Source organism: Triticum dicoccoides, chromosome 3B, assembly GCF_002162155.2.
Source record: "Triticum dicoccoides isolate Atlit2015 ecotype Zavitan chromosome 3B, WEW_v2.0, whole genome shotgun sequence".
In the NCBI taxonomy this organism is placed as follows: domain Eukaryota; kingdom Viridiplantae; phylum Streptophyta; class Magnoliopsida; order Poales; family Poaceae; genus Triticum; species Triticum dicoccoides.
In genome coordinates this window covers 36,422,264-36,430,721 of record NC_041385.1, presented here as the reverse complement: position 1 = coordinate 36,430,721, position 8,458 = coordinate 36,422,264, and the positions used below count along the sequence as shown (strand labels likewise).

Sequence of the window (8,458 nt, the reverse complement as noted above, 5' to 3'; positions counted from 1 at the left end):
GATCAACGTTAGCCGCAGCCGGCCCGGCCAGCGCGGCACCTCCACCTTCCTGCTCTCCCACGACCGCGCCCACCATACCAGCCCAACTTGACACATCTCACATAAGCTCGTTTTAGCTAGATTTTCTCCGGTTCGTTAGTGCCATGCGATTGGCCTTGCGCTGGTTAGTGCGATCCTTTCCATTTTTCATATCTATAAAAAGATCTACCACCTCTGGTCTGGTTTTCTTCTTATCTAGCGCTGATATTTCAGCGGCTAGATGTGCATTTCATCGTCGTGCTTCTTGGCTTCCAAGGCAGAGTACTCTCGCATCTGTTAGATGCTAGTAGTAGTTTCTGAGTTGGGTGCCAGGGCCTGTCTATCTTTCAATCTGTTTTGCAGCCGGTAACAACTAACTGTTAGCTTTTGACTGTTTACCTAAACGTGACGCGTGGTTTTCACTAAGAGAAACTCGAGCTTGCTTTTGACCTGTGCGATCTTTCCAGTATCCTTGTGTCCACTTATGTACTCCCTTAGTAAAATAGTGATCGAAACGCTCTTATATTTCTTTACAGACCATGTAAACAAAGAGCGGCACCTACTACACTAATTAATAGTCTACTAGTACTACTTGCACGAAGCTTTGGCCCCTTGATGTGGCCTGCAAACTAAACTACTCCAAGTGGGCAGTACCAGTTTAATTAGGTTAGCACACGCTGATGAACATAAGCGGAATGAAAGGCAATAGTATACTCTATACAACAACTAGACCACGGTACGGCCGACGACTCGATCGATCAGCCTAATTTGAACTCCGAACCCTGAAGTCTGCACTCTGCACTAAACAACAACTCTGGGGTCCCCGCAAAAAAAAAAAAAAAACAACTCTGGGGTCGGGTCCGAGAAAATGGTTGCTAGTGATTGCTTAGTTGTTTATGTTTACAACTTGGTGAGTACTTACCACTTACCAGGTGTAACGACTAACGACTACGTGCATCAATTTTATTGCCACTTGCTGTCAACCGGAGCGTCAATAAACACACACTAAGTAGTGTTGTCGTAGGTGCACGCACACGCCATGACCAGCAGCATGGAGGTTTACCGCCAGTCCGTGCTTACAGTTCACCGGTTTACAACTACCGTTACCGGTCCTCACACAAGTATATCCAACTAGCTCACCCATGGGTACATCAATGGCCGACAAGAGCGTGCACCGATCGGCACCGGATTGACATCATCCTGGCCAGTCCGGTCGCATCGCTGCTCGACCACGACCGGGGATGGTGGAGTTCTCGTGCGTGTGTGGACGCTGGTTGCCTTGCAGTCAAACTTTCCGGCACACCACTCACACTTTGCCTTAGGAAAAAGAAAAGGACTCGTCACTCACCGACTCCCCCCTCCTCTCCTCATATCACATATCCCCTCGCTCGTACCATGAATATCGCAGTTCGTACTAGTACTATTCTCCTCTATCCATTTGGTGCCAAGAGAAATATCCTACACAGTACACACTGCGTTGCCTACTGTCGTCCTCGATCGGCCGGAGTCATCCTCCTCCCTCCGTATGGTCCTCCCATGGCCCGGGCCTTGCATCTTCCTCCTCTTGGCCGTCGTCGTCGCCTCCCCGAAGCTCGCCGCGGCGGCGGACGTCGGCGGATGCACGCCCGGGAAATGCGGCAACCTGGCCGTCTCCATCCCGTTCGGGGTCGTCCATGGCTCCGAGGAGAACCGGTGCGCCCAGATGGGGTTCCAGGTCCACTGCAAGGACCACGTCCCCTACCTCGGGTACTACGAGCCCGAGTACGGGTTACAGATCCTGGATATCTTCTACAACAACGGCTCCCTGCTCGTCTCCGACGTCCACAAGCTCCAAGACTTCAACGGTAGGTCCAGCCCCCAAGGCTGCCATGTCCCCACGGCCGACACGGCCACCAAAGTCGGGCACCCGTTCTCCATCAGCCCCCTCAACCAGAACCTCGTCTTCTACAACTGCACCAGGGCGCCGGGGGCGCCCAGTGGGGCTGCTGGACACGGCGTGCCGGAACAACACTTTTGTCCGCACGGGAGGGCCGTACAACGCGTCCGGCGGGATCGACGGCGGGTACGCTCTGGAGGGCTGCAGCGCCACCGCCGTGCCGGTGCTCGGGGCGTCCGGCGACGTGAATGCCAGCGACTACGAGAAGCTCATCAGGGATGGCTTCCTCCTGACATGGCAGCCGCCGAGTGCCGGCAACGGTGAGTTCAGTCGTTGAATTGTTCAATTTTTTAACGAGTTCCTAGGAATCGATCTGGCCTCAGCTCCAGTTCCTTATCTGTCGGGCCATGCGAAATTAATGGCGGGTTGGCAAGCCGTCGCCGTCGCCGTCGCCGTCCCCAGCCATGGCATGCATTGCCGCTCTGGAACGGCATCCCACAGATCAAGGCGATATACCGAAGTAAATAAATAATGCAAATGGGAAACAGATAGCGCGTTGACTCTGACCGGTCAAGCCGCCATGGCCACCGTCCTTCATCTTCAAAGTCGCACGTCCCACCTCCGCTCAGTCCCGTTGCTCTAGTTAACTAGTCCTCTCCCGCTCCGCTTCCCTTCCTTTCCACGGCCCAATCCAATCCATGCCGCCGCTCCAGCCACTCCTCCTCCTCCTGCTCCTCTCCGCTTCCCTTCTCCGGCTGCCGGCGCAGTCCACCGCGACCTGCTCGCCCAAGAGATGCGGCGACCTGAACATCACCTACCCGTTCTGGCTGGAGGAGGGCGCCGGCCGGCCGCCGTGCGGGTCTCCGTCCTTCCAGCTCAACTGCAACAGCAGCCACGCGTTCCTCAGCCGCTCCATGTTCGGGAAATACCAGGTCGCCCGGGTCTTCGCGGAGAACTCCTCCCTCGTCACCGTGAACCACAATCTCCTGGTCCCGCCCCAGGCCGGCTGCCCGCCGTGGTGGTTCAACATCTCGCTGGGCCTCGGGCTGGGGCCATACACCATCAGCAGGAAGAACAGGGAGGTCCTCGTCCTCTACAACTGCACCGAGCCGCAGCAGGTGGCGCCGCCGGGGTTCAACCGCACGCGCTGCGCCGACGGGTCCTTCTTCCGGCTTGGCGGGGGGTATGGCAGCCACCGCGAGCTGGGCGTTGTCCCGTCGGCCTGCAGTCTCTCCGTCGTGCCGGTTCTTGGTTTTCTGGACGGCGACGGCGACGACGACTATGTCCAGAGCATGAGGCAGGGGTTCCTGCTCGAGTGGACGGTGCCGTCGGACGACTGCCCCGAGTGCGAGGCAAGCGGCGGGCAGTGCAGGTACGCCGGCGACGGCACCGGGTTTTCCTGCAGTTGCGCCGGCGTCGCCTACCGCGACAAGTGCGGTGAGTTGACGAAAATTAACTGACAGCGCCACCATGATTTTATTTTTGCCTAGTCAATCACTAGTCCTTTGATCAAGCTAATCCGTTGCTGGTATTCATTCCCCTCAAAATTTCAAGTGCCAGCGACCGATTCGGTGACTCCAAAAATGCCGACCTAGGTAGCAATTTGGACAAGCAAAGCAAATGCTGGTATTCAGAAGTGACTGATTTGAGTGAATTCAGAAGTGGCGACGTAGGTACCAATTTTGATGCTGCATCTGACATCGAACCGCTGTCAAGAACAGATTAATTTACTGCGTTTCACGTCGCTGTTGCTAGGTGGAAATATAGAATGCTGATTGGACACGGATATTGTGGTTTCAACTCTTGGGTGCTTGCTTGGTTTCTTGGAGCTCCTGCATAGTTTTTGGTACGTAGTTAGTGAGGTCAGTCCACTGATTGAGCCTGTCGATTCCTAGTCAAAAATACATTTGTTGAACTAGTCAGCATTGCTATTCAACAAACATGCCGAACCGACGGTAACGTGTTATTGGTTTCGTCGCAAGTAAACTACTCCCGGAAGGAATTGCCGATCGATGCGCTTAGTACTTTTCTATGCCCTGGTTCGAGTTTCAAAATTCAGACATGTGGAAGTCAATATATTGCAACTGTTTGTTGTTGAATTAGTTAGGGGTGCAAAGTTGAATTGAACTCTGTTGTTAGTTTCAGTGGGTACTTAGAGGTGCTGATGCACTTGGTAACTGAGTGTTGCACTGCATAATTAAGCAGTGCAGAAGAGTGGCGTGATCCTACCGGTATTACCAAGCATTATGAAAGCTTATGGCCCTTAAGTTAATATATTGTTTTTTTGTCTGGAAAGATGACCAAAGGAACCAAATAGGTTACCAGGCACCAAGCTGTTTCAACGCAACCATCTTATCACCTCTGTTTGTTTTCTGGAAAACTACGATATAACAGTTACATTTGCTGTTAGATTTTGACTTACATTTTGACAATTTCTCCTGAATCAATGCAAATGTATGAATCCGTTATTTCTGGCAGCACTTTTACGATCTGAATGCCTTGATTGTGGCTTATGTGTTTATTTTCTTCCTATATATTACCACCTTGAATTGAAAATCTGAAATTCAGCTGTTGCTGTATTTTCCTCATTAATCAGTCAGAGGAAAGGGAGTTGGGCTTTACATAGAAGCTGGCAAAGTTATCATGAAAATGCCGATTCATACTACAAAAAGTTCCTTTCATTTGTCAATCGACTACTATACTTGTTTATTACTTCATAATGTTTAAAATATTTACACATTCTTCTTATGCAGGGGCCCGTAAAATGGCAAGAGTGACCATTCTTAAAATAGGTGAGTGTCAATCAACTCTCAAGCTGCTCGGCCCATCTATTCGTTCGGTTCTTATTTCCTGTGGTCCCTTGGTTGCTTCATATTGCTAATGTGTTATACTGTTTCTGTGGACAGTTGGAGCAGGACTAGGTGGTGCTGTACTCATGGCATGTCTCGGCTGTTTTGTCTGGTACAAACGCAAGAAGAGGAAACAAACTGTAGCTTCGAACGAGTTCATGCGAAGTGGATCTTCAATGACGTCATACAGTAAAGACCTTGAGTTGTATGGTTCTCCTCATATCTTCACTTTCGAGGAACTTGAGGTAGCTACTGATGGGTTTAGTGCTTCAAGGGAGCTTGGTGATGGTGGATTTGGAACTGTCTACAAAGGTAAAACACATGTTTGCTGAACCTGTTGCTTGTGAATCTTAACACGTCAAACTGCAGATAAATTACAACTTTGAACATTTGAACTGTATGCTTTGATAAATTACAACTTCGATATTTTTTCATTCAGGAAAACTCAAGGATGGGAGAGTAGTTGCGGTGAAACGCCTTTACAAGAACAACTACAGACGGGTTGAGCAATTCCTGAATGAGGTTGACATCCTGTCCCGCCTGCTCCACCAGAACCTTGTCATCCTATATGGCTGCACGTCGCGCATGAGCCGTGATCTTCTCCTGGTGTACGAGTTCATCGCAAATGGGACGGTTGCAGACCATCTTCACGGATCCCGTGCGGCGGAACGAGGCCTCACATGGCCTCTGAGGCTGAACATTGCCATAGAGACGGCTGAAGCACTGGCCTACCTCCATGCAGTCGAGATCATACACCGAGATGTGAAGACAACCAACATATTGCTCGACAACAGCTTCCATGTCAAAGTTGCAGACTTCGGGTTATCACGCCTGTTCCCACTTGAGGTCACCCATGTGTCAACTGTTCCACAAGGCACACCGGGCTACGTCGACCCGGTGTACCACCAGTGCTACAAGCTGACCGACAAGAGCGACGTTTACAGCTTCGGCGTTGTGTTGGTGGAGTTGATATCATCGAAACCTGCTGTGGACATGAGCAGGAGCCACAGTGAGATCAACTTGGCAAACATGGCTCTCAACAGGATTCAGAACCATCAAGTTGTTCAGCTGGTTGATCCGGAGCTCGGCTACGATACCAACCCCGAAACGAAGAGGACGATCGATCGCGTCGCGGAGGTGGCCTTCCAGTGCTTGCAGCTGGAGAGGGATCTAAGGCCGTCGATCAAGGAGGTGGTGGAGATCCTGACTTGCGTCAGGGACGGAGACGGTGGGGATAATAGCATGAATAAGAAGGCGTCTCAGAAACAAGACGTGTGCTTGCTCAAGGATGGCCTGCAGTTCTCGCCCGACACTGTTATACATAGATTCCATAGCCAGTCAACTAACCACTCGGTAGCATCGAATGCTAGCGGATTATCTAGCAGCAAATGCTAAAAAGAATGCCACATAGGACCTTTTCGGCACTCTTTGACACTGACAAAACAAAAAATAATATTGAAGCTCTGCAAAATGGGGTATTCACCATGCTGCAATGTTTTGACTGCCGAGGTTGCATACGACCTTGGATGGAAATTAGCGGTTAGCCAGGCAGTTAGGATACAAAAAACAAAGTTGTATAACTTTTTTCCTCGAGCAGTTAGCGTTAGCTAGGCAAAAAGGAGGCTAGCGGGTCCCTTTGTGTGCCGTTGGTGCCGCCACTAGTTTCATCTCCCTCTGTCGGCTTCTTCGATGGCAGGAGGGAGGGAGAACCTCGGATTTGTGCGTCGGGTGTGTTCTCAATAAGGTTAGGATTGAGGGAGTCGTTGTTCAGGTCATCACGGTGGTGTCCCATCTGAATAAGTTTCCCTAGGCTCCATTCATGGTTGGGCAGGGCTCTTGCCTTCTTGTAGGAGCCAGCGGGGTGGAGGATCCCCAAATCTCGTTAAGGCCGTGGGCTATGGTGTCTGGAGGTTGACTGGTACTGGCTGGGTTGGTCCTCGGATAAGTGGTGGCTGTGTGGAGGTTTTTCTTTCTCATCGTCGATATGATTTTTTTTGTTGTTCCTCCTTTGTGATGTTGTTGGAAGTATGTCCTTCTTTGCCTGGGTGGTTGGTTCAGCCACTGCGCATGAACCGAATCCTAGTTCTCTTCCATCTGGAAGAGGCACATATAGTGATACCCAAAGCCACATATGGCGAAGGCTGGTGCGGGCGTGTTTACTGCACATGTGTGTCCTTGTCCTTTCGTTGCCGGAGTGAAGAAAAGGGAGAGCACCGTGGCGGCGATTATGCTGTAGTTGAAGATGATGACCTGCTTGGGTCTAGTTGCAGATTCTTGTGTTGTAGGGGTCTTCTTGCAAGGTTCAAGGATGATGACACATAGCTCTAGAGAGATCTCTGTGCTTTATTGGTTATTTTAGGGTGATCTTTGTTATTCTGTTTCATTGTGCGTGTGTTAGGGTGTGCTTGCACGGATTAAAGACTTTGTATTATTTCGTAATTTGAATATAAGCATAATTTCTCAAAAAAATTGTTCATCTTGACCAGAATGATAATTTTCATGTTGAGCAGTTCTTGATTTTAGGCCACCTAAATTATAGTTTTTGCCGTGCAAAAATATGGTGTCAACACATGCCCCTGCAAGCGTAAACAAAGTCCAAAAAGCATGAAATTTGTCATGGTGCCCTTATATGACACCTACAGATTGTGGTAAAAATTAGAAAAAGTTCCGTGAAAGTTGTCACGTACACTTCTACAAACCAGACCATATCTGGAAAACAATCATGATTTTGAGAGAGAATGTGTCAAGTTTAAAGGTGATGTGGCCGCTGCTTCATCTGTTGTCCTTGAAAAAAATCTACACTAAATATGCACCATTACATGGCCAATGTAAAATTTTGGCATCTTTCAGGGTTTGTTTGCTATATTTAAGCCATTTAGTGCATTTCTAGTCATTTAATGCATATAATTCATTTTTTAACTACAATTGTATGAAAAAGTTGTCGAAATTGGGTTGAGAAAACATATTTGTGTTCTTGAGTCCATGTGTAGCCTTGTCCAAGAAAAGAAGGAATTTCAATCATGAGGGTGCCAAGACTTAACACCAATCACGAGGAGCCACATATGGAATTGCTTATTGTTTGCAATTAATGAATATGAATTACCTACAATATCTTGACCTATTACTAACATAAGAAGAACACAAGCCATCAAATTAAACTAGCATGGCCGAGTGCACGTGTGGGAGGGGCCCCGAGTGCGGATGACGCCTGGACCATAAGCCCATAGATGTGTGTCTCGGTGTGACAAGGCTATGCCTAGTCCTTAGCCCGAGAGGATTACTCACACATCGCAATCGAATCACAAATGAGAGACATTGTAGATAGGTTTATTTGAAGATGGATGACATTATTCTTTGTACACATATTTTGCTAGCTCGAGGAGCAGAATTACTGGCAGTCCGGGATGCAATCCTATTAGCAAGAGAAAAAGAATGGCCAAACATTCTGATAGAAACTGATTGTTAGGTACTTAAGGATGAGTGGAAGAATGAAGAATTTTCATCTATTGGAGCCATGTGTTGAGAGAGATCAAGTCTCTTCTCAACTTTTAGGGTTTTGATATTGTGCACACTCGAAGGAATGCTAATGCGGTTGCGCATAGATGTGCGAAGGAGGATATTAATAGTAGCTTGAGTGTAATGTCACTAGATGTTATCCCTGACATTTTGGTTGCCTTATTGCAATCGGATGTAAACCATCTTATGATCGAATAAA

General features: G+C 48.9%; 1 pseudogene; it reads left to right on the top strand.

Annotated features, from left to right (window-relative positions):
- The first annotated feature begins 865 nt into the window (after window positions 1-865).
- Window positions 866-6,225, top strand: LOC119274563 (annotated as a pseudogene).
- Window positions 6,226-8,458: the final 2,233 nt, after the last annotated feature.